The sequence below is a fragment of the Ambystoma mexicanum genome, chromosome 8 (assembly GCF_040938575.1).
Source record: "Ambystoma mexicanum isolate Mex_15411 chromosome 8, UKY_AmexF1_1, whole genome shotgun sequence".
NCBI classification, from domain to species: domain Eukaryota; kingdom Metazoa; phylum Chordata; class Amphibia; order Caudata; family Ambystomatidae; genus Ambystoma; species Ambystoma mexicanum.
The window spans coordinates 1,433,204,509-1,433,230,298 of record NC_090929.1 but is presented as its reverse complement, the minus strand read 5'-3'; positions in this window follow the sequence as shown (position 1 = coordinate 1,433,230,298).

Here is a 25,790-nt window from a genome sequence, read left to right as displayed (position 1 = left end):
GGGAACCCGGACCCGGACACAATTTTGGAGGCAGCCATGGCCTTATTAAGAGCATGGCTGCCTCCAAAGTCGTAATGAGGCCCAATGTATGTGTTGTCTGTAGCGCAAACCTAACTCTGGTCTTCCAATGTTGCATTCTAATATGTTTTCCTCAACCTGAACCTTTTTGCCTGGCTGCGGCGCTGTACGTGGATCCCAAAATCAGTATCAAGGGAGCGTCCACTTTGTTCTGCAACCCTTGCCCAAATCAGTCTCTTTACAGCATTCCACCCCTTCAGGAGGTCCTATACAATGAAGGGATACAAGTTACAGTGTTCAAATATTTGTTTGCAGATAGCCTTCCACAGTTTGAAGTTCATGTGCAATGGAGTTATGGTCACAACAAAGAGACAGGCCTTCTTCTTTATATCGCAATCATGAGCTCTTTGTTGGAGAGTTTTCCTAGACATGGTCCTTTTGACTATTTATTGACTTTCAAGAGGAGACCTGATGATGGGCAGGCAGGTGTGCTAGCAGGTGAGGGTACAGGTCACATGGGTAGACAGAATGGACAGAGTAAGGTGTGCTACATGAAGCAACAGATGGTCACTGCCACAGGAGCAGGGAACACATCAAGGCAACACCAGGACTGATGGAAAATCTAGAAGGCTGATGAATGTGCTAGAGTATTTTTGGGGCAGTATTGCTGTTGACTTCTTTGTTGCAATATTGTGCCATTATGGGCAGGAGCTAGTCACAGTGGCCCTTCAGCGCCAGGCATGAATCCCTGCAACCCCTAGTCCTGTGGACCTCTTAGAGATTAAGCAGACCATACTAGTACATTAGACATGTTAAACTCAATGACACGTGGTTTCTCTGTGTCGCCACCCATGTACACAATTCCAAGTGATGCAAAACATGCATGAGGATTGTCTGTGGGAATGAAGATATTTTGGGAGGCTTGCTGATTTATCCCATGGCTTTCTTGAAATAAATTAAAAATGTAAACCAAATTGTGTCCCTGGGATCTGTAATGATAGTCTTGTGCACTCTTTAATTTGTTTAGAATACTTTTGTTATTGGCAGTAGATGGGCTTAAATGACATAGCTTGGATGCGGGCACTGTCTGAAATTAAACCTAATGCAGATGCAATGTACGTTTAGCGGACGCCTGCTTCAGAGAAAAACATTCATTAAAATCTCACGACATACTGAAAGTTCAAGATTATTTCAAATTGAAAAAGCAAGCGCTGACATTAACATGCATGCCATTCACATTCAGCCCTCTTGGAAACAGAAATGAATCTCCTCTTATTAGAACAGAAACATAACAGTATTTATGGAAATCAACAAAGCCACTAGAGGAAGTTTGATCTTTTTAACCAGGTCACAGTCTCACCAGAACCTGTTTATAACTCTGGGAAACACTCAAAACACATAGGTGGTCAAGCACATCTTCAACACTACACAACATAGTCTGTATGGGTACCACCAACATCACATGCTCTGTTAATCTGTTCACTTCATCCAGAAGTCTATGACCCTCATTACGAGTAAGCCAGTCAGGGAAAAATGCCAGTAAAACGGCCGGTACAATTGACTCCTGCATTGGACCCGGACCGGCTTACTCTGAGTTTGGCAGTAGGGGCAGTGAACTACCTGCAGGCATGACGTGCCGGGAGTTCAGGCTCCTACCGGCAAAGAATTGCCCCTATCACTGGCACTGTTACTACCAGTGCCAGTGACAGGGGCTAACCCATTGCATGGAGTCCGCTTGGACTCCATGGAATGGAAACAACTGCCGCTGCCGGCACCCGTCATATCCAGGTAACACCAGGATATTGGCACTGGTAACAGTAAGGCTAGTCTGCTGGTGCCCGCCAGTAACACCGGCTGGTTACCGGCAGACTCGTAATGAGTGCCTAGGAGTCAAAATAAAGAGTGGTGTTGGAGAAGCCAGGCTCACTCTTCAAGTTTGATTAAGGCTAAACACAGGTGACTTGTTCATTATCTTGCTAGTCAAGGACACCATCATCCCGCTTTGAACCAAAACCCACCTAACTGACTTGCCCCGCCATTCAGACCGTTAACTTTTTTAAATCAATAGCCATCTCATCAAGCAAGGTTCAAGAACACCTTTTACCAGGGAGTTCCAGCACAGTTATCCCTTCTCCCGCCTAACAATAAGCTCATTCATTCAGAGTTTGAATATGTCTACAATGTTCATAAATGGAAGTGACATGTGGTGATGCATTTCTGTTCAAGCAGGACCAGCTGGGAAGTGGCGACCTCTTTCCACAGGAGTGCCTCCAGTCTTGCCTTCTCTGCTGAGGGGCATAGGTCGTCCTCCCCAAGACAATTTCCGCTTTCTTACAACTCATTGTTTAGTCCACGTTCTTGCCAGTTTGTTCCACTGGCTCTGACCATCGGCCCTACTACAGTAACCCCAGAGGATATGGAATCTCCCATCCTTCTCTGTGCAGGCATGTGGCAGAACAATCATTTATTCTATAGCAAGATTTGGGAAGGGGTAGCCTAATAAAAGTCTGCTAGAAAAAGAAACTATGGGAGTAAGGGTGACAGTATACCATTGGCGTGGGGCGGGTGTTGCTGCAGTTCCGATGGGTTTTAACCTGATCCCTCCTACAAAGAAACGCCCATCACTATTTTCTCCCGTACCTTGATTAATTTATTTAATGTAAAAACAAACTTCTAAAGTATCCCCTTTTGCACTTCAGTGCAACCATTACCTAATCAAATGTCTTTCATCATTTTCATATATTCTTATTTTGCTATGAGAGAAAAGATTTAATGGGAACCATGGCAAAGCAGAGAGGCCTTTGCTGCTCCTCTAAAATACACACTAATTCAGAAAGAGCATTTTATTCAATTTGAATAATGATTAGCATCTCTTACTCAATTAGCAACTAGTTGGATTCATCCTGAATCTGCTACAACATGAGAGACGAATACAAATCTTCATAATACAACTTTTGAACAGATCTGGAGGGTCCATTAAATACTACCACCACACTCCGTAAAAGGGTCTAAAGTGAAAAGAAGAACAACGTTCATATGTGGGAGGACTGGTGTCAATCCAGACCAGGCCCCCCATTAGAAAGTGAGGTTGGTAACTACGTCTGTGGCAAACAAGGACTTATTGCGCTGCTCTGTCAGAAACAAAGAAGGAATAACCCATGGAAATTGGGCTTCCAGTGATAAGACCTCAGGAAGAGAGCCACTTAGCATAAAACTATGAACCCGAAGAAGATGCAGGTGTCACAGAGTATTTTCCCAATCTTTTCCTTGAGGAAGAGGATCCCTCAACTACTCCATCCTGGGCAATCTACTCTAAGGGGAAAGTAGACCAGCAGTTTCACCTCCCTTTGAGGGTCAAGGAAAACCAGCTGTGGAACTGTTGGACATGAGGAGTAGAGGATCAGCTATTTATGCCAACCTAGTATCTCAGGAGGAGCTAGCTCCTAGGCTCATGTGCGTAGAGATGGAATTTGACCCTGGCTCATTTAATGATCAGACAGATCCGAACAACACACACACAGTCCCTATGATTGTCATGCCCTGATTACCGGAAGACGTGCTCTTAGATACCAACTTTTCCTTATTTAATAGATGTCTCAAGACCCTAAAAATGCAACATGAAGGTATCCTCAAAACATTTTCTCCACAGTACCAACAAAGAGTAGATGGGCTTTGCGGAAGGGGTGGTGGCATGTGATATGGCCTTCCAATACTGTTTCTGGCCAGTGTGCTCTCTTTTCTGTTTTGGGACAACAACTCCCAGAAGGCACCTTGGAGTGACCAAAAATACCCAGACTGGAGCCAGGAGAATGGAATCAGGCACGTCAATTCTCCAAAATGCCAGGGGTAGTGAAAGTGACATCACAGACCTGATGACATCACAGGAAGTGATGTCACTTAACCTCTATTCTGGATGGCATCAGTTCCTCTTTAAACCTGGTCACATCACCGGAAGTGGCTTGCAGGCATAAAAAAAGTACATAAACGTAAAAGTTTTAAAATACCAAATAGGTACTAAAGCACACAAAAATATTATAGATACCAACCACATTTTAACAAGGGTTCTGCTTTCATATTCTTTGGATGGGGTCATGATATGGCAGGGTTAGACCCAATAGACCAACATAGGCCGAGGTACTGCAGAGAAGCAACAAGCACAACTTGCAACCTCCCATATTTGCAATGCAAGAAGTGTGTTGCAAGGGAGCACATTTTGGCACCTCTTCGCTTTGGACACTGTGTCGAATACCAGGGTATTGTCACTGATTCCATGGGGGAAGACCCTTCCCATGAGGCCAGGAAGGTGAGACCACTACCAGACAGTCCCCCTGAGGGTGGTACTCAGAGGGTGGATTTCATGGTGAGGGAAACCCTCCATGAGACCAATGACGATAGCCCTGGGAGAAGGCGTTATTCACCACCTCCATTGTTGTCCCCATTGTCTTTAGACCCCACTCAGTCTCCCCTTGGTTCCCCAAACCTCTATGTGTTTCAGTAGAGTAGACGGCTTCATTAAACATACTGGGACAAGGAAGAGTGAGGTTTACCTAGGTAAAATACAAATCACCACTGACAAGAGGAAGAATGAACAAGGAGGCAAAAGCCATACGAGGAACCAACACATGCGGTGCAGCGTCCAAGAGGAAGCCTTAATCATAAAAAGGGAAGAAGGACTGGATACAGCGTCAAGCCAGCCCTAGAGGAGCAAGGAATGAGATGCTGGTTCCCTGGTGAGGGAACCGAAAAGTGGAATCGGAGACGCTGTCAGGAAGAGGAGCGACTCTCCAAGAGGTACACGCAACAGGGACCTGGCTGGTGGCAGAGAGAAGCGATGCCAGACCGGCGAAAACAAACTAAGAATGAGAACGCATGCCGCCAAGGACGTGATGGAGAGTCTAATGCTGCAGAGTCACCGAAGACAGAACACTGAGCACGCCGCTGACACAGAAGCCCTGATCTGCCACCCGGAGAGACTGGAGACAAAACTTCCCAAAGGAAGGGAAGCGGTTGGATGTGCTATTGGGGCACAAAGAGAGCCAAATGGATTACAGAGGTACACATGTGCATCCCCAGAAGTAAAAGGGGATAATAGAGGAATTATACAATTTGATACAAACTTTGTGAATCACATAAATACATCCCAAGAAACACAAGGGGTTGACAGAGGAATTACGAACTGTGTGAATTACATAAGTACATCCAAGAAGCAAAAGGGGATAATAGATGAATTATACAAGTTGATACAAACTTTGTGAACCAGATAAAAGCATCCAGAGAAGTAAAAAGGGATAGCATAGACATTATATAGTTTAATACAAACTTTGTGAATAAATGTTGAACAGTACCTGGCAGGAGAGTACAACAGGTCTGTTCAAGTGGGCATCAGGTGAACAGGCATAGTTGTCCCACAGAAACAGAAGATCAAAGTCGAAAATACGTAATCAAGTCTGTCAGGATAGTGAACCAAAATTGATACCACATTGGTGACTTGGAGATATTTTTGACATTTAGTTTTGTAAGTCTATGGTCAGGTCTGGCAGGCTAATGAACCAGACCTGATAGAACATTTGTGAAGTGAAGCGCGGACAGAGGGAGAGGTTCTTGCCAGAGGCCTGGGAACTGTGTTGTGTATATGTTGGAATAAGCATTCAAGAAGTGAAGCCTTCTGGGAGGAAGTGGCTAGAGATATAAGTGGGATTACTGGGATGACTATCCAGGCTATCCCAAATATGTATCTGCTGGGTGATATAGGTAATGCTTCAGTTAAGATCCGTAGATTCGTCGCTGTCGCTGGGGCAGTGGCCAAGAAAAATATATTGCAGTCCTGGAAATCCAAAGCAGCCACCCCCACCACCCCCACCCCCAAAAAAACATGGCTTCAGGACCTACTATATGTTCAGAACACCGAGGAACAATATGTCAACAATGTGACATCTACATGCAGACCGCATGACATTTGGGCTCCTTTACGAACTTACCTCAGGGACAATCAAGAAGTCGATGCCTGGAATTCCCCATGAATGTCCGAATATATTGTTATACTTATTGTTTATGTGTGGAAAAGATATCGATATTTTACAATGTGACTAACTAAATGTTTCACTCCAATAAAGGTTTAAAAAAGTTTTAAAAAAAGAAATGATCTTTGAAGTTAAAGATACTTTTACAAAATTGAGCCTTGTATGATAAAACCAGAATGAGAGGGGCCTCCTTCTGGATTAAGAGCATAACCAGTTTTCTTTATTTAGTTTGATATTTGATATTTTATTGTAACACGCTCGTACACGAGTGTTTAAGAGCGCGACAAGGCAAGGGAGGGGAAACAGGGGAGATAACAGAACAACAATCTTACTAGGCCCAGTGACATTGAGAACGTGCAAGTGCATGGGAAAGGGAAAGGAGAAAAAGTGCATGGAAGGGGGAGAGTGGAAAGTGCAGAGCAGAGGGGAGACAGGTAAATAATAAAAACAAATATAATAGATAATGGATAAATAAATAGGGTTAGTGCAGCCAACACGTGGCAAGTGCTGTGCTTACGCCAGCAGAACTGGGTAAGTCTGATAAGTGCATGAAAGAAGAAAAAGTGGGATTTAGGGACTGTATGGGTACAGATATAGTCCCCAGTGCAAGGAGTGGCCAGGAGGCAGTGCAGAAAGGGTGGCAAGGTGAGCAGGTACCTGGGCCCAGGGGACAGAGGGTGGCCAGGTGTACAGTGCCAGGATTGGGCAGATCAGCAAGGGAGAGGGGGAGAAAAGGCAGAAGCAAAGAGGAAAGTCTTGAGGTGCTTCCGGAACCGGAGATGGTTCTCCTCAAGTTTTAGAGTGGCTGGGAGGCTGTTCCAGAGGGAGGTCCCCAGCCGAAGACAGAGATCTACCCCCAGCTCGTTTCTTTGAAAAATGACTGACCCTGAGGGAGTTAGCGGTAGAGGAGCAGAGAGCTCGAGAGGGGAGGTATTTGCGGAGGGATAGCTGAAGGTATTTTGGACCCAGGCCACAGAAAGCCTTGTGGACAATGCATAGGGTTTTAAATTGAATCCTTGCATCCACTGGGAGCCAATGGAGAGATTTCAGAGCTGGAGAGATACGATCCCAGGGCTTGAGGCCGAGGACAAGTCTCGCAGTCCTGTTCTGGATTAGTTGCAGAGGGCGGAGAGTAGAGGCAGGAAGATTTAGAAAGAGGCTGTTACAATAGTCTAGCTTGGAGAGAACCAGAGCTTGGGAGACAGCGAGCTTCTGGGGGAAGGAGAAGAAAGGAAGAGTGCCTCTGAGGAGGTTCAGAAGGAAGTTTGACTTTTTAGAGACCTCAGAGATATGGGCAGAGAAGGAGAGTGTGGAGTCAAAGATGACCCCGAGGTTTTAGCCTCACAGGTGGGGATAGGAGGAGGGCCAAGCAAGGCCGGCCAGAAAGAGATTGGAAAGGATGGGGAAGGTGTGCCGATCAGGAGGATCTCCGTCTTGCTGGCATTCAGACAAAGGTCATTGGCGGCACACCAAACTTGAATGGCAGTTGGGCAGTCAGAGATGAGAGAGGGAGAAGAGGTGGCCGAGGGCAGCCTGAAAATGAGTTGTAAGGGACGGAAATATGTTTGGACGCAGTATTTGATATTTGAGAGAGAGAGAGATTGGAAAGGATGGGGAAGGTGTGCCGATCAGGAGGATCTCCGTCTTGCTGGCATTCAGACAAAGGTCATTGGCGGCACACCAAACTTGAATGGCAGTTAGGCAGTCAGAGATGAGAGAGGGAGAGGAGGTGGCCGAGGGCAGCCTGAAAATGAGTTGGAAGGGACGGAAATAGGTTTGGACGCAGGACAGTGGACATTTTACTTTACGGACATCCTGACAGAGTCCTAAGTATTTGCATTGAGGAAGGGCAACCCCTCATAGTAATAGGGCAAGATAGGCTTTTCTTTTTCTTTCACTTTTATAAATAAAAGTCTTTGCCAACAAGCATGCCAATATTGGGTCAGACTTATACTTTTGCACCCTTACAACACACAGAATGGAAAAATCCACATGCTTGTCAAAAGGGAAAGATGGCTGGTCAGCCTCCCACACTTCAACTGCAGGAAATGGCACATGTTCACCACCATCCAGCATTATTACACCAGACAGGTTTTTCTAACATCCTCTTGGATTGCTCAAGAGTAAAGTGATAGTCTCTTGTATTAGAGCAGCCTACAGCAGGGTGACTTAGCGTTTCATCCTTCTTAAGGTTGATTAATGGAATAATAAAAGCACCTGTTATTACAGCGCTTAGAAGTTAATTTCATTCTATTCATTCAATTCATAAAGCGCCTTTTGCCAAAAGCACAATTACAAAATATTAGAAAAATGGTACAATGTACATGATAATGCAAAAAAAATACTAAAAACAGAAGGAGGGGGAAAGAAACAGAAAGTCACTGGGCCTCATTACAACCCTGGCGTTGGACCATGGTGCTATTAGCACCATGGTCCATGCCGGATTCCGCCATGGTGGATGGCGGATTTACCACCCCATTCCAAGGTTGGTGGGGCAGTAAATCCCCATTCACCATGGCCCCTTCCCCATTCCCATTTTAGGCCCATAGGGCTCAATGGGAATGGGGAAGGCGCTAATTACGGCACCGTAAATTACGGTGCCGTAATTAGCACCAAGGTCCCTTAGCGGGTTGGACTTTAACGCTTGCAAAAAGCAGGCGTTAAAGTGTGAATATGGCGTTAAGGGTTTAACGGCGCTGCAGGCTTTTACGGCACCGTTAACCCCTTAACGCCAGGGTTGTAATGAGGCCCACTAAGTCGAAAGGAGGGAGAGAAGATGAGCTTTCAGGTTAGATTGAAAAATACGACGAGATGCAGAAGAGCAGGTAGCGAGAGGGAGAGAATTCCAGTGTTTAGGGGCTAAAAGGGCAAAAGATTGGGAATGGAAAGAAGCATAGGGGGGTTTGGGGACAGTGAGAAGAAGCAGAGTCAGTGATCGGAGAGTCTGAGAGCAAGAATAGAATGAGACTAGTGAAGAAACATGATAAGCCAAGCTAGGAATACGTGTAAAAACAATAGAAAGAAAATGTTAGAGAAGACGCGATTCAAAGGGAAGCAGTGAAATAGACAGTAAATAAGATGTGATAGAGGAGCGAAAAGGTAAAGAGAAGAGAAGACAAACCAAAGAATTATGAACAGATCAGAGAGGAAGAAGATGTGAGGCAGGAAAGCCAAGAAGAAGAGAAGAGTAGCAGTTGATACAAGAAAAGACCAGGCAGAACAGAAAATGTTTAGTAGCATGAAATGAGAGATAGGGGTGGGCACGACAGATGTTAAAAAGGGCATAGCGGTAGGAGCAAGCAATAGAAGAAATGTGCAGTTTAAAGGAAAGCGAGGGATAAAAGATAACCCTTAAATTGCGTGCATAAGAGGAAAAGGGCAGAGAGGAAGAGGGAAAAGGAGAAATGGACAGAATAGTTGAAGCTAGAAAAAACAGGATCTCAGTTTTAGAAGGATTGAGGTGTATAAAATGGGAAGACATCCAGTTTTGGACAGCAGAAAGGCAAGTTAAGTGGAGTGCAGAATAGAGTCAAAGGAAGAAATAGAGAGAAAGATGTGTGTATCATTTGCGTACAGACCAAAGAAAAGATTAAATGAAGAAATAAGAGCAGAGAGTGGTGTAGTGTAGAGAGTGAAAATGAGAGGACCAAGTACAGAACCTTGAAGAACACCATAGAGAAGAGGAAGTGAGGTAAAGGTGTGTCCAGCACCAAGTTACAGAATAGGACCACTGAGAAAGATAGCAGCGGAACCATTCAAGGACAAACCCACTAATATGCAAAGAAGAAAGGGAGGAAATAAGAAGATTGTGAGCAACAGTATCGAATGCCACAGATAGATCGAAAAGAATAAGCATCGAAGAGAGCTTAGAATGACAAGCAGAGAGAAGAGAATTGGAGACATGCAAATTAGCAGTCTCAGTAGAATGGAAAGGCTGGAATCCAGATAGGAGAGGTAGCAGAAGAGAATTCAGATTTAGGAAACTAGCAACCTCGGCATTCGCAGCCCACTCAAGAATGTGAGAGAGAAAGGGAGGAAGTGAAATTGGGCAAAAATCAGCAGAAGTGGAACGGTCAAGAGTAATTATTTTTAGAATCAGGAGAATAAGAGCATGCTTAAAGGTAGATGGTAAACATGCGTTAGAAAGATAAGAATTAATGAGTCAAGTAAGATAAGAAAGAAGATGGGGATAGACATGTGGAAAAAGAGAAGAGAAGAGGGAAGAAGATCAGAAGGATATGCCATTGGGAGAGCATTGGTATGAAGGGCAGAAGTATCAGAATCGGTAAACAGACAGAATGAGGATGAAGCTTATTAATGTAAATTGGATGAAGAGGAAGGAGGAGGACTGGGAGAAGAAGCAAAAGCAGAGCGAAGATTAGCAACTTTAGATGTGAAGTAACTAGAAAAGTCAGAGAAAGAAAGAGATGAAAGGAGGGACGGTTCAGGAGATTTACGAGACAGGATGTTGTGGAGAACATGGAAAAGATGAATGAGGGCGGTGAGAAAGAGAAACAGTAGCGTCCTAAAAGTAAGATTCTTTTGCTGCAAGTAAGACACAGTCAAAAAAGAATGTATCATAAAAGTGCAGCAAGATCAGACTGTGATTTAAAAATGTTTCCAGTGCTGCTCAGTTTTAAGCAGACAGCAGCGGAGGAAGATAAGATCAGAAGTAAGCCAAGGCTGAGGAGTTTTATGGGTGGGAGTAAAAGAACAAAGAGGAGGGACAGAATCAAGTACAGACAGCAAGGTAGAATAGAGGGTACTAGCAGCCCCATCAGGAGACAAAGAAGAGAAAGCAGGAATAGATGGAAGAGAAGAGTGCAGAGGAGAGAGAAAAGATACAGAGTCAAAGGAATGAAGATTACAATGAGTAAAAAGAGGTGAAGGAGGAGTAGTAGAAAGGGTAAGGGGAGAGAGAGAGAAAAGGAAAATAAAAAGTGATCAGAGGCATAGAAGGGACAAGAAGACACAGCCTTAGCAGAAGGCAGCGAGGAAAAGATTAGGTCAAGAGAAGAGCCAGACTGATAGGAGGGTGGGATGGGAAGCACCGGAAGATAATAGGAGTAAGTGAGATCAACAGAGAGCAGGAAGGATTAGAGGAAGGGAGAACAATCACCCAAAAGGAAAAAAAGCCAACAAAGACAGAAGAAGAAAGAATAGAAGGAGATCAAGATGGTCCAGAAAATCACTGACTGGGCCTGGGGGACCATACACAAGTTGGAGGGGTCCAGCCAGAAGCACTATATAGGCAAATTATGATGATGATCATGATTATGATTATGATTATTATTATTATTATTATTATTATTATTATTATTATTATTGTTATTTTTATTATTATTTGTATTATTAGTTCAAATGGATTTATAAAATCAACCATGGGGTTTGATTTGGGGAGTTCAACCTATTATGATGAACAAGAAAAACACTAAAGTCTAACTAAGCCCAATTCAGGTAGATAGCAGAGCATTAAGGCTAAGACTTAGGAGGGCGTGTGAGAGTGACCCAGTGCTGCAATGAGTCCACACAAAACAACACCAATAATTCAAGTTAGACAGGTAAGTACACAAATACACAATAAAGTACAGTAATAACAGTTTAGAGCAGCCATAAAACAATTCCATAGTACTTATTAAGTCCAGTCCTTAAATGGTTTGGGGCCTTTTGTCATAAAGTCACTAGTAACAAAGTTATACTTTTCAGGTAGGTTTACTGTGTGATTGGACAATGCCAGTGGTTGTGACTCAGAGTTCAAAAAGTTAAGGAAAGTTTAAGTAAGTAACTCTCTTAATCTACCAACACTAGGATAGGCCTAAGAGTGGATCGTTGACAAGATCCCCACAATCTGAGTCAGGAAAGAGAGAGAAAGAGACAGGACGTACGCCCATCTAACCCTATGAAGGACAGAAGGCAAAAGAAACAAGTATGTTAACTTACCCCCTCACTCCAATTTCTCCAGAAACCACTGCTGAGGTTCCAGATTCTCCCATGCTTGGTCTGATCGATCTGGTCTAGGAACCCAAATGGTACAAAAGAAAAAGATATAAGGATACACAAATAGGCCTCATTACGAGTTGGGTGCTGTGAGTTAAATGCGGCAGTATTACCATATACCGTGGCATTACCACACTGCCCAACTATGAGGTGGTTGTAAAGTAGGAGGATCCACCAACTTTTTTCCCATATGCATCAGAATTACCATGGCGGAATAACCACCATGATAATTCTGCCAAAAAAGCTCCATTGAGTCCTATGGACTTCCAAAAAATGAGGACTTACACCGCCACCACCACTTTTAATCCGGCGGTAATATCACCGGACAAATTGGCGGTAACTGTATTACAGTCTGGTGTTATCTGGGCCAATATACCCCCAGATACCACCAAACTCATAATGAGGCTGAAAGATTTCCAACCACACTTCACTTTAGGGTGATGTGTGCCACTGTAAGAATACAAGAAATCCATAATTCGTGACATAGGACCTCGTTACAACGAGTGCGGTAGAGTGATAACGGCACCGGAAGAGCTGCCAGCACCGTTATCACTCTACTGCCTCATTACGAGGTCTGCCCACGGGTGCATCTAAGGACGCCTGGTCAGATCAGACGTCCTTAGCGGCACCCGCTAGCAGAACATGATGCTAACAATGGGCCCGTCATTAACCGGCCCGTTGTTAGCATCCTTCCCAATGGGGATGTACCGGGTCCGGGTCCCTTGAATGGGAACTACCGGGCCTGCCAAAGTCGGCATGGCCCGGTAATTCCCTATTTCTGGAACCTGGACCCGCTACCCGGTTTGGGGGTAGCCATGCCGCTAAAAACGGCATGGCTACCTCCAAACTCGTAATGAGGCCCATAGTCTTGCAGTAATGATAGTGCTATTGAATGAGCAGTCTCTCCATAAAAACTACCACAAAGCAAGGGAAGTAAAGCAGAAGGTTATGGCACTGTACCATTATGAGGGTAAGACTATACACCTGACAATGAGCGTGTGTAGCAATGCTCAAGGCACATATGTTATACCCGTCACATTACACTGGGTCACCTTTTCCCGTACCGGTCATCAACAAAGCTTAGGAAACATTTGATTAGTTTTTAAGATTTAATCATTTACATCTAAATTGGAAACATACAGTATAAAATAATGTTGGTCGGTACGATGATAACCGGCTTCATTTTAGTACACAGTTTTACTGGATAGGACAAAGGCAAAAACGTGTAGGACGGGCTGACGTGTAGTTTTGCCCAATCCACAATGCAGAAGACAAGAGGAGTAGGGAAGCAGCAGACTCATGCCTCCTTTGTTTTCATAATAGACTGTTAGTTTAGTTATGGCTTTAGAGCCCTACCACAACTGGCCAGACTTGGGCCACCTGAAGAGAGGAAGCAGATCAAATCTGGTGCTGTGCAGAGTCAGTGAAGCCATGATTTATCTTGCTAGCGTACATAGCAATAGCGAATGCAGATGTATCATTGCCTGACGGCATTTAGAATGCAGTGCTTATAAGTGCATTGCTGCACTTGTAAAGGTACAATAGGGTTCACAGTAACACAGTGAGGCACTAGAAATACAGCTTAGAAGTGCATTCCTGCACTTGAAAAAGCTTTATTAGGCAATATGTAGATCTCTATAGAATAGATAGATGAAGAATGCTTTCAGAGCCTATGTTTAATAAGGAGCACTACTTCCTGGCAGCAAATTCAAATATTTACTTTGTGCAAGGCCCCGGAGAAGGGAACACATATGCTGTGTGACGACAGGAAGGTCTGCAGTGAAGCAGCTGGTTTTAAGGAGCGGTTTCACTGATTTGGGCTGCTTGAAGCCAGGAGAGTGACACTGCTTGCAGCATGAGCCTCCTGATTATCAAGATACCTTAGACGCAGGACACATATTACTACCGAGGTGCAGCATTTCGGGTAGGGAGGCAGGAGTCAAAATAAAGAAGTGGGTGTCGCGAGAGTTGGAAACACATATTCAACCACAGAAAGGCTACACATAGTAGACACATGAAAAGACAGGAACATATTGGTTGGTTGTTCAGATCTCGGTTCTGTCCTGATGAAGGCCATGCAAAACTGGAGCATCCAAACTGCTCACAGATTGGCCGAAACACAACGTGTTGACAACATTTGAAGAAATCAAGACAATTCAAACTAAGGGAAGGTCCCATAAAGAAGTATTAGTATCTAGGTTTTCCCTCTATGTGTAAATGGGTTGGTTGTCTTTATGCATGTGCATTTTTTGATTTTGGATATTGGAATGATTTAGCATGTATTTTTCTTGTGTTTTGCACAAAGCGGTGATGTATTTTTGGTTATGATTTATTTCTGCTTGAGTATAAGTATTTTTCAGTATTAGTAATTGTATCCAGACAGGTCTATTTATGTGTGTACACCTTTGTACATAATTTTTACTTTTTGATACATTGGGCCTCATTACAAGGTTTGCGCTCCGTTAATAATGGTACTGGTAAGGCAATACCGGCATCCATTACTGGGTCGTTGCATTAGGACCCTAGATGCCGGTACTACTGGCACCGACAGGGACCCGCTGTGGCCGTGCACCACCATACCAGCGTGTGCGCGAGTGCCGTGCCAGTAACACCGGCATGCCGCAAGGAAGAGGACATTACAAGTAGCACGGACGTTCAAATACAGGCATCCAGATGCCGGTAAGAAGGGCCACCATGATGCCGGCAATAACAGCATTGTGGATCACCCATTAACAGCAATCTGCTGCGTTCCCAACTGCCATAGGTGCACACAATCAGCACAGGTGGAGCAAATGGAGTCTGGACCAGCACAAAAGGAGCACACCCACACACCACACCCCTTCCCACATCAAAATGATCCCACTTGCTGTTGCGATTTTCGGACTGGAGGACATCCCTGCACTGCTACTCCATGATCAGCAACTACAACAGGCACTACAGAGGAGACGCAGGAGGAGAGGAGGGTGGGATAGGCCCAGCAAGTCCCACCAGTGCAGGCAGTGGTTCCACAGAGGCAGCCACCAATCCCTTGCATCAGAGCAAGTCCATTCAACCTAAACCCTGTGCAGATCCACACCCTGTATCGCCTGGACCGGGACACCATCACCTCCATTGTGGACATGATACACAACGACATAGTCAGCATGATTGAAATCCGTATCGCCATCCCCCCTTCAACTGAAGGTAGTGTCTGTGCTCCACTTCCTGGACACAGGCACCTACGAGCACACAGTTGGGTAGCTGCGAGTTCATGTTTCAGTTCTTGCAAGTTTGGAATAGGGTGATTACCAGTTAACACTACAGTTCCCTAGAAATATCACATTCTACATTTTCAGAATGGCTTAACTTTTGAACGGCGGCAACCACCCCCCTTGTTATACAGCATGGCACATCATAACCTTATTTTTCATGCATGCTGAACCAAGTGCTGGATGCCCTCTTGAAGCACGCAAGGGACTACATATCCCTACCACGGACTGGCCAGGAAGTGATTGACACAAAAATTGATTTCCATGCACTGGCAGGCATGCCTAATTGCATTGGTGCCTTCGACTGCACCCATGTGGAATTGGTGGTCCCTCATGCCATGGAGGTGGTGTACCGCAATCATAAGCTATACCACTCAACCAATGTGCAGATGGTTGTTGACTCCTGCAAGATGATCACACATTGCTGTGCCCGATTCCCCGGATCAACCCATGATGCAATGGTGCTGCGGAACTCCTCACTACCCCGCTACATGGAACGACATGCTGCACGACGTGTCTGGCTGCTGGGTAAGTCAGCTGACAGGCCCATGGTAGTGAATTGGGGTGGGGAGAAATGCATAGACCACCTGGGTGAGTCTTGGGGGGGAGATGCACATACCAAGTGGGTGAGTCTGGGGGGGAGAGATGCATATACCACCTGAGTGAGTCTGGGGGGGAGAGATACATATACCACCTGGGTGAGTCTGAGGGGGAGAGACGCATATACCACTGGGTGAGTCTTGGGGGGAGAGATGCATAGACCACCTGGGTGAGTCTTGGGGGGGAGAGATGCATAGACCACCTGGGTGAGTCTGGGGGGGAGAGATGCATAGACCACCTCAGTGAGTCTTGGGGGGGAGAGATGCATAGACCACCTGGGTGAGTCTGGGGTGGTGACTGTACACTGTCCATTCTGCAAAACACTGTGGCCCTCATTACGACCCTGGCGGAAAGGGGTTTACGCCGGCGTAAACCATGGCAAACCTTACCGCCTGAGTACGAGTTCCCCTAGCGCCATGGTGATTTTAACGCCTGCTTTTTGCAGGCGTTAAAATCCATGGCGCTAAGGGACCTTGTTGTTAATTACGCCACCGTAATTTACGGTGGCGTAATTAACGCCTTCCCCACTCCCATTATGCCCTATGGGGCCAGAAATGGGAATGGGGAAGGGTAAATGGGGATTGGGGACTTACCGCCCCGCCAACCTCGGAATGGGGCGGTAAGTCCGCCAACCCCCATGGCGGAGTTGGCAGCTTAGCGCCATGGACCATGGTGCAAATTGCACCATGGACCTCCGCCAAGGTCGTAATGAGGGCCTGTGCCCCTAAACATCCCAACCTGAACATGACACTGAAAATGTCTTCCAACTTACTCTGGCGGCACACCAATGCCAAAATGTCACACCAGCAAGCAGCCCACACCCCTCATCATGTCCACTGCACATCATCAGACCGTACCCTCAGCAACACAATTCTGCAACATGCAGTCAGTAAGCGTAATGTACATGACCGCATCAAAGCACCACACAGGTAATGCATCCAAGAGTGCGCATGAATAAATCCGACCAAGGGAATCCACTGATTGTCACTGGCCCTCCACCACACTAGCGCTGCATGCTGCTATGGCCAAATGAACAGATGAATGACAACGCAATGACAAACTTGTGACAAGACTGCCAGTAGACCTACCTACCAAGTAGTCAACATCACCTATGTGAGTGCAATTTGAGTGGAAGGCATCCAAAGTACATGTGTACCACCATGCAACTGGACACCCTGCATTATCATAGGAACGCAACCCCACACTTGTTGACCATACCACCCAACACATTGTGGCATATTCACATGTGTGCAGACGTCCCGGGACATGTGCATGTCGTCTTCAAATAGCTGCAAGCATGAGAGTGCAAAGTACATCTGACATGGTGGACATGGACATCAGCCTAAAGCACCAAACATTGGCCAACATAATTTTTGTCACATCACCTGCCACACATTCCTCACAGGTGCCTACATCATGGTCCCTCTCACTCCATCTGGTTGAGTGGTGAGTCCGATGTGAAGGCCCCTCAGTCCAGTATGTCACACATGCTCTCCACAATGTCCTGGCCAAGTCGTCCACAGGTCAGTCCGTTGCGCATATGTGTAGCCAATGGCTGCCATCAGTGAAATCCTGCGTACCAACATCAACAATGATTAGGCTAAGTACAGGTGATACCCTCACTCATACCCTATTGTGGTCCCATGCAGGTGATTCTGGCTATCCCCTGAAGCCGTGGCTCCTCACTCCTGTCAAGAATCCACAGAACAGGCGCGAAGAGGACTACAATCGAGCTCATACACGTACCCGTGTTGTGATTGAGCAGACTTTTGGCCTATTGAAGGCACGGTTCCGCTGTCTCAGCAGGTCTGGTGGCGCACTCCTCTATGGGCCTGAGAAGGTGGGAAAGATCATCATGGTCTGTGCCATGCTGCACAACATGTGCATCCGGCGGAACGTACCTCTGCCACCTGACATTGACCAGCAAGCACCGGGTGAGGATGAGGATGAGGAGGGAGAAGATGTAGCACATCGGGCAGGTAGTGATGCACCACATGTACGTGCTGTGCGCCACTCAGTGATAGACGGTTATTACTGAGACACTGGGATGCCGAGGGTGCAATGGATGTTGTACTCTGGGCACTGGGATCGTGTGCATATGGACACAGGATGTGGGGGTAGATGGGCACTGTGCACTATCATGCATTGAATAAACACATGCTAAAGAAACCAAATGTCCACTCATGATATTTCTTTGCACACAACGGGTGTATTTAACTGTAAACATCAATTTCAAATGACCCTCCATGTCCCACACACCCACATACCCCCTCCCCCAACACACCCACACACCCCCACCCCCTGCCCCCAACACCCTCACACACCTCCTCCCCCAACACACTCACACTCCCCTCTCCCCCTCCCCCAACACCACCACACACACCCTCCCCCAACACACCCACACACACCCTCCCCCCAAACACCTCACCCATATGTTCAATAAATGTTTTTGGGTGCAAATGGAGTCAGCACATGCTGGGTGCCCCTGCTACTGGCGGCCTCTCTTTGGATCTGGGGGCTGCATTTCTGAGCGATTTGTGCTGCGCCTGGTCAACCTCACAGGGCTGGTTTGGGTCGAGCTGGCTGGTGTGGCAGATGATGTGGATGTGCCTTGTTGTGATTCTGTTGGTGCAGGATGCTGCTGCTCATAGTTATCTGTAATCCTGCCCAAGACCTGGGTTACTGCTGCTAACCCCTCATTGATCAGCTGTGTGTTCCTGTTCATGGCCTCTACGATTGATGCAGTGTTCTCACGGAATTGGCGCCGGGTCAACTCACCCTCTGCCCCATACTGCCTAACTAGCTCGGTCATCTGCTCCTGGCACCCCTCCATTCGCTTCATGCACCCCTCAATGTCACGAATGGCTGCGGAGGTGGACGGGGCACTTGCAAGGGGGCCCAATGCAGGGCTGTCCTCTGGTGGGGACCAAACCCATCGACTCCCCTGTCCTCCGGACTGGTGCTGACGGGTGCCGTCTGGGGTTCCGTCTGTGGTGCCCTGTGTGGTGTGCTGGGATTGGCCTGGGGGCTTAGTGTATGTGCACCATCCCCATGCAGGTTGTCATCCCGATGTGAGTGGTCGTCACTGTGCCACTCTCCCTTTGCATTACTATAGAGCACTGAGGCAGCTGCCTCCCCGATGGAGCTAGTGGCGGCCAACTGTGTCCCGTCTGCCTCTGCTTCCACTACATTGGACACGTCCTGTGTTGCAGTTTCCTCATGTGGTGCCTCAACTGCTGTTTGGCTGTCCTGTGGCTTGGCCTGTGTTGATGGGGGTGCTTTGTGTGGCAGTTTGGGCATCAGAATGGCCCTCGATGTTGATGCTCTGGTGCCATCATCGGTGGGCCTGGATTTTTTAACAGGTGTCTTGGCCTGTGTGGCTGAAACCTGTCCGTCACTGTTAGCAACCATGCCTGTGGGGTACCAAGAGAGGCAGGACATCAGTGATGATAGTACGTCCATCATGCATACATTGGTGTTAGTGCAGTTATTCCCATTTTATGCATTGCATTCTTGTAGTTGTGGCGGACAGGGTGCTTGCAATACGGGCAGGGGTTATATTGGCATACATCAGGTTCTCACATTTTTGCGATGGTGTCTGCTGTGGGGCCTACCGTTGTGTTGTGGTTTGCGTGTTGTGTGACACATGCAGTTTTCTGTGTTTATGATATGGAATTGGCATGCAGCATGCATGTTTATGTGACAGTGGTTGGGCCACCATCTGAACAGGGGTATGTCCATGTGTGTATGATAGGTCATGCATTGCCTTACTTCACTATCACATTAGTTGGCCTACATCATGCATTGGTTATCAATGGTTTGTGGGGACCCTCACCTTCATCTGCCGATGACGGTACTTCCAACTCACCATCTCTGAATCCTTCGATTCCCTCCATGTTTATAGTTGTGCTGCATGTCTCTTCCCGCCTGATGAGTTTGGTGGGAGAGTGGTTGCCGCCGTCTGTTGCCAGCCCCTGACTGCGGTTGGCAGACAATATATTTTTGACGCGGAGGCGTAGGTCGTCCCACCGCTTCTTTACATCTTTGACAGTGCGGGCGGTGGTGCCTCAGGTCTGCAGCAAAGACTTCATCCGCATGCTCAACCAATGTGTCGGCCAACATGTTGAGCTCATCATCTGAGAATCGCTTCTTGCGCTGCCGGGGAGCTCCTTTCCTGGTAGCATTTGCCATTTTATACTGATTGGTTGTGCTCTGTAGTCAGTACAGGTCCTGTGTTTGGAGGATTGCAATAGATTGTGTTTTTACAGATGGCCGCCCGTGCATTTCCCGTTCCGGCGTGATTACGTTACTTCCGGGTCCCGTATTGACGTACCCGGTAATATCATTAATGGTATTTCTGGGTCCGTTGTTTAGGAGTGGTCAGAGGCGGAGGCAGCATCAGCGCATTACATGATGACGCTATCGGGGGTTTGAGGGTCGTTAGTGACATGGCGGTACAGACGTTACTGGCATGCCGGCACGCACGTGCACGCACTCCCGTAATCACCCGCTATTTGCGGAGTCAAGGCTACTCGGACGCGTTATTATCGGCATGCCGGTAATGGCCGTTCTTTTACCGCAAATCTCATAATGAGGCTCATTGTGTAATAAAACAATGGGCCTCATTACAAGGCTGGCGGTAAGAGGTTAACGGCACTGGTAAGGATGCCGGAGCCGTTAACCCCCTACCACTGCATTCCGAGGTCCCTTAGCAGGTCCCGCTAAGGCAGGCTGGTTTTACCAGCCACCCTTAGCGGGAGCTGCTAAGGGACCAGGGAGCTAATAACAGGCCCGCTATTTGCGGGCCCGTTATTAGCTCCTTCCTCATTCCCTTTGAGCCCTATGGGGGCTCGAATGGGAATGGGGAATGGTTTTCAGAATGGGGACTTACCGGGTCCTCCAAGGTTGGAATGACCCGGTAAGTCCCCATTCCGACTACCTGGACCCATACACGACTTTGGAGGCAGCCATGGTGCTAATAGCACGGCAGCCATGGTGCTAATAGCACCATGGCTGCCTCCAAACTCGTAATGAGGCACAATATGTTTACCGAATTAGATTGCTGAGCAAAAGTGGGTGCTGTTGTGTGACATGGGGGCCTTGATCACCATATGTTTATGATTATATGTGATAACCTGGAGGATCAAGGCCTACCAGGCACCCTTATTGTGTAGATCATTTTGTTCTGGAATAACCAAGAAGCATAAGAATTGGAAGAGGATAGAAGGGCCATTGGGAGCGATTAGAAGAGGGGGGTCTCCACAGAAGAAGACCCTAGTGAGTATACCTTGTTGACATTGCTGACTCGCTAAAGTGGGCAGCTTTTGTTGGGAACAAAGATGAATAGACGGGTGCCTGGGTCCTTCAATGAAACCTTTGTTTTGGTTTGCCTAGCTAAATGCTATTAGAAAATGGCACATTATATGCTATAATACATGCAGATTTTTAAACTGTGATTCTATTCAGAGTGCCTTGTTCTGTTTTCTTATTATTTGATCTTGTCTCTTACGAGAATGTATATATACATAGATGCTTTGAACTATCCTAGAAGTTACCTTTTCATTACTCCATGCTGAGTCGAGCACAAGAGGGTAGTTTTGGGGAACGATATTGTGATCAACATGTTGTGTTCTAAGTTTTGAAGTGGTTTGTGTCCCAGGTGGGGGCTGTTGTACTTGGACCCATGACAACTGAGGAAGCTGTGGAATTTGGAACTCATGTGAACATATTGTTTAGTAAAAATAGACTAAGGGCTCTTGTTATGCAAATATGTAAATTAAGTGTCTTATTGTTGTATACACTGAGGCTGTTTTTTTCTTGCCATCTGGCTGAGATACTGTTTGGCATGCACATTGTGGTGTGCTAATCTGAAGTGAAATACTTTCTATGCAGCAATGTTTGTCTTCTGTCCCTATCCTCTGTGCATTGGGAAGCCTGGATTAGTAAACTTCCTGCACCTTAAATAAATAGCGTAGGGGACTTCTGGCTGTTCAGAATAATATGAAATGCAGTGTTAAGGTGTACGCCATGATACCGGCATTTTGTAATTGTAGTGAAAGCAGAAAGTTATCTCTGAGTACAGGTGCAGAGACGATTGTTGACGCCCTTGAATTTGTTGATAACTGCTTCTCCGAAATTCATATTAGAGGGTTTTCTAGCGTCCTCTGCGTGAGGAATTCGACCATCCACACTGGGAGAGTGCGCTCGCCTGGGCTATTTGATTTTTTTGTTTATTTAAAAGAATAAATGGTGGGAGATCAACCTCTGGAAAATATGTGGGATATTCCTGCACACATATTCTACGCTCAGCGCACAGCAGAACAAAAGTCATGTAGTCCGGGAGGACACAATTTAGCAGCGCCGCCCTCCCCTGTCATGTGTTGCTGACACCTGACAACTGTGGGTACCTCAAAAGCCTCTGGCTGTGGGCAGCCTGATTAGCATTTCAAGGCCCCATTGATTTGCATCTCCAGTATTACACCTTGCTGGTGGCGGTGAATACTGAAGAATGTTAATTAGCAGGACTCACAGAAGACCTGGGTGCAGGAAGTGACAATGGAGACCAGAGACCAAAACCTCTTTGTATTGCAATGTGTCAACTTGGTAAAAACACCCCTCCTTGGTATGAAAGGGCAGTGAATGTCCTGTCTCGGACCACTCCTTTCAGAGCAGGGAAGTATGTGAATTGTAGAAGACGAAAGTCTGCCTGGAGCCCCCTAATTCAAAGGAGGCCCATGTTGTGACCAAGCGCTGCATAGGGCTCAGTTAATTAGGGAGACACCTTGATGTACAGCAGACAGGAAGATGGGTGGTACTTAGAAGTATATGTTGTCATTCTTCCCCTGTTGCCAAGCTCCCTGATTCTGACCTGAAGCATCACTGAAGATTGTTGGTGGGGACCCAGGTCCCAGGATTGGTTCATTAAGGTGGGTTTAGCCTTCACCAATCACTGGGGCCCGTTTGGCTTTAAAACAGGGCCGAGCCCCTCACTGATCAGATCATCTGAAGACTTTGCAAGGAGTAAGAAGAAGGACTCATTTGGACTCGAGCTGAAGATACAGTTTACCTTACATCTTCCCCCAATGAAGGAAGGCTAGGAGTTCCAAGAGGGAAGCAAGATCCCTCCCCTAAACATCACCCAGGCAACAGAGGGAGATACCAGACTCAGAGCACCCATCCACCAGCACCAGAACAAGTACCCAGCCAGCACACAGCATGCCCTGCTAGGTTCGGACAGCAAGCTTCCTAGGTGGGAAGTGCTGCACAGTCTCGATCAGCATTCCAGATCCGCCAACCAGCACAGAGACAACGATTCTTGGCCCCAAGCTGCTGCGCCGGACAGCCTGCAGACGTCCGTCCAGCCTTGGTTGCCGAACTGCCTACTGCCTCGTACCCGCAGCTGTCTCCCACCACTAACTCTGTTGAATGGCTGAAAAGCTCCCTCGAACCGCCTCAACGCTGTCGAGCACCAAGAACTTCTTCAGCAAAAGGTACATTGTGGTTCTGCCCCCCTGGTCCTTCTCTGAAGGCCCCGAGAGACATTTACAACCCTTTGCCCCTTTGGTATTGAAACCAAATAATCTTGAACTATAAGACTGATTGCTTTACCAACTACCCTCCTATCAGTATCCAGAGAGCATCCCTTTCCTTTGTGAACCTGTCTGTCCTCTGTGTTCCTTTACAGTGTGTGTTGTAATTGTAGTGTGCTACAGCTGTCTATTGTAGTAGTAATAAATTAGATATTTTTATACAACCTTGACTGGACAGTCTTTTTTATCATTGGATAATAATTGTATTTTCGCTGTGTTGCATCTAACCAACAATCCACGATCTTGCAGAGATAAGCCTGCCATTAAGTCCACGTTACCAGAAATTGGACAATGAGGTCTTATAATTCACTTGTATTCCAATCTGTTTAGATCCCTTCTGGTGTACTAGAGGTGTAGGGTTGATTTATGGTTTAGAAACTGATATTCATCCCTAGACCACTAGTGCCCGGAAGTTGATTTGTCACATTTGAGGGCAGACAAACCCTGCTGGATGCCAGGTTGAAAAGTCGGCTCGCAACATGGCATCCCTGGTGGACTTATCATGGGGTCTCTCCATTATACATTACTAATCTATCGTGTTTCCTCATTTGTTACGAAGAGTAAACCATCGGTTTATTTTAGGAAATGGAAGGCATTTTGTAACCAGAGACGTTTTTATGGGAGGGCAAAGGGGGCACTTGCCCAGGGCCCCCACCTTGGAAGGGGCCCCACAAGGCTCCCTGATCCTTTCTTCACCAGACTTAATAAGCACACATCCGTACATTTTATGGCATGGTGCTGAGGCTCTAAACCTATTGCCTGTCCGTTTTGTTAAGTACATTCTGCCTCCATCAATTCATCATGTAATGCTTTCTGTGTTCACTGTGGTATATATATTTTGTGTGTTCGTTCCTTGCGGCACAACTGCTGTAGCATTCTTTTCTTCCTGTGGGAATTATGCTGATCATGTGCAATAGCCACATTTGAAATGCATGTTGGTAAATTGAGTGCCACAATGGTTCATAAATTAGCTCAGTGTGTTACGCACTCATTGCAAAGATATGTGTTCCTATGCAAGATTTGAATAGTTATGTCTGCAGTTTATAAACCTGCCTGTGTATGTACTTGGTCTTGCAGCACAACAGGTGCTACAATCAGCAATGTACCTGCACCGAGTAGGGGTGCTATAAGAAATGAACATGTCATCCTTATGGTGAAGGTCTAGAAATTGGTTTCTTCAGATGGGGTGTTGTAAAACCTAGGCCATCACCTCCAATGATGAGCATAAACTGTTAGTCCAAGAGATGAATAAGTATCCAAATTTGGAGTGAAAGCATTCCTGCTTGTATCCTGGCTTTGCCAGCAGACAATAGAGTGATCCTGGTCAAATCATCTAATATCTCGTACATTACTTTACTGTTGTAGAGGAGGTTCCAGACATGACCTGCACCCCTGCCCCTCAGTTCGATCTGCCAGGAAGGTACCCACCAAGGGGCGTGACGTATGAAGAGCAAATGAACCAACAGAGAGCCGCACTAGGATTCTGCCCAGTATACATTAGGGGATCCTTGCCTGTTGAAGTGCCCATAACAAGACAGCCCTGGGCAGCTCGGTAGCCTATCAGACAGCCATACCAGCCGCTGATACGAAATGAGGAGTACCTTCATGCGGTCCACGAAGAAACCCCAAAAGCCTTAATGGAAGGCCAGTAGAAATGACATAAGTGCCTGAACAGACTCCCAATGAACAAAAGTGGCTATCGAAGACAAGCATGCCAGTGCGAGTAGCCACGAAAATAAATGTAATGGACACAGAGAAGACACAATGTTAAAACGTAAGGAAATGGTGCTGCGAGACAAAATGGAAGCAACCGTCCTGTTAAACGTGTGTAAATAGGCTTGAAACGCAAGATGCTAAGAAACCGATATGGCTTGCAATGCTTAGTAGAATAATAGAAGTGGCATGCGCCGACTATATATCTACCTCAAGAAGCACATTATACAAGTGCGACTCTATTTTGTAAAAGCAGAAATGTACCCAGGCAGCCAGAGGCCTGACAGGCCAAGTTTTCGAAACCCAGCCAAAGGCAAGAGAAGGAGCAGAATCGAAACTCAACAAAGAGAGGCTCATGTCTAGGAAATCGAGGTCAGCCAGAGAAGGGGAGGAGAGCATCAACTTGCAAGAATCAGGCTCCGGAGCATACCAGCTCGCCCGTGAAGGTCAAGATAATTGAGGCCCAGGCAGGTGGCAGAGCCGAAGCAGAATTAAATACAATAAAAGCTGGAAACTGAAGCAGATTCATGGTGAACAGACACGTGACCTGCCAGGCGCAAAGAAGTACCACCGCCTGATGTCATCCAGAACCCGAGGATGCCATA